Source organism: Pundamilia nyererei, unplaced genomic scaffold (assembly GCF_000239375.1).
Source record: "Pundamilia nyererei isolate P.nyererei 1_Seehausen unplaced genomic scaffold, PunNye1.0 scaffold00186, whole genome shotgun sequence".
Classification (NCBI taxonomy): domain Eukaryota; kingdom Metazoa; phylum Chordata; class Actinopteri; order Cichliformes; family Cichlidae; genus Pundamilia; species Pundamilia nyererei.
The window spans coordinates 1-1253 of NW_005187587.1; positions in this window are offsets into that span (position 1 = coordinate 1).

The following is a 1253-nucleotide window of genomic DNA, read 5'->3' on the forward strand; positions in this document are numbered from 1 at the left end:
GCCATGTGCATATGAAAACAAAGGCACTGCGCATGCGCGTTTTACTCATATTCTATCGCGATATTTCATTTTCCTATCGTTGCCTAACATTATACCGGTATTACCGTGAACGGTATAATATGGCCCAGCCTTAGTGGTAACCCCCGAACCATCTTGTGGACACCAGAGGTGAAAGGAGCCATCAGACTGAAGAAGGAGTCCTATAATGTTTGGTTAACCTGTGGGACTTTAAAGGCAGGCAATGGGTGCCAGCAGGCCAAGCGGAATGCATCTTGGTCAGTGGCTGAAGCAAAAGCCTCTCCCTTAGATAGGGTGAGGAGCTCGGCCATTCGGGAGGGGCTTAGAGTAAAGCCGCTACTCCTTCACATAGAAAGGAGTCAGTTGAGGTGGTTCAGGCATATGTCAAGGATGCCTCCTGGTTGAGGTGTTTCAGACATGTCCCACCAGGGAGGAGGCTGCTGCCCTCACAATCTGGCCTCGGATGAGGGGAAGAAAATAGATGGATGGAAGTAGTATCTGTACTTCTACTTAAGGTCTCTCTGAGTGATTTGGCTTTCTCCCACATCCAAAGACTTGCATCGGGTTAGGTTAATTATGTACGTCTACTTCAGAATTTATGAACTTTTGCTACCTGCATTTATAACTAATCATTATTTAAGATCTTCCACTTGCTTCTTTCTACACAACGGTCTGCTGTTACCCCAGTCCAAATCTGTAAATGTGTCGTGCACTTTACATCACAAATAACATGAATAAATGTCACTGTGAACAGATGGGGACCCACACAGTGTTCAGTTTGTCTTTTTTATTTATGTTTGTGGGTTGGCACCGCCACGTTCTCCACATTTTTCATATGACTCCACAACACTTCTCTCCCATTCTGGTGTCACTAAAAGGGATGCAACTTAATTAGGGAGATAAGGAACAGCAGCCCCATCAGCCTCCCTGGCACTGCCCCTTGAGCCCGCTGCTCCACCCCTCCCCTGCAGCATACCCCAAAGACCACATCCCTGCCACCGTCTTATAATAACAAGGCAAGTTCTTCTCAGTTTCAACACTTCACATTTTTCTAGACACACTTGATACTGATTGGCCAGTCTGAATACTGGTAGTATGAGATGATACCTGGACAATACAGAGGTTGCACAGGTGATCCAACTCCTCCAGGCATAGCTGGACTGGCCATCGGGCATACCGGGCATTTGCCCGGTGGGCCGCTGGCGATTTTTTGTTTTTATGGGCCGATGGATTTT